We start from the raw sequence: 321 nt of genomic DNA on the forward strand, positions 1-321 counted from the left end.
CTCATTGGGTTTCATATTTTTGTTTTCCCAAAGTTTAACACTATTTTCTAATAACTTTTTCATTTTATCTTTATCTTTCTGATCACTTAAATCAGATTTATCAATGAAATTTTGTATAACTTCTTGATTTGATTTTTCTACTTTTTCCTTTGTATTCTCAGCTTGAACTTCCATGACGTATGCATGTTTTTCATCTTTATCTTGAATAATATATCCTAATTGCTTCATTATAGTCATGCTAAGTAAAATAAGTGGTTTACTTTCTTCAATAATAACAAACCTCATTTTAATTGTTTTGTTATTAGATAGCATTTTTACTAC

The sequence above is a fragment of the Plasmodium relictum genome, assembly GCF_900005765.1.
Source record: "Plasmodium relictum strain SGS1 genome assembly, contig: PRELSG_99_v1_2, whole genome shotgun sequence".
Taxonomy (NCBI): Eukaryota; Apicomplexa; class Aconoidasida; order Haemosporida; family Plasmodiidae; genus Plasmodium; species Plasmodium relictum.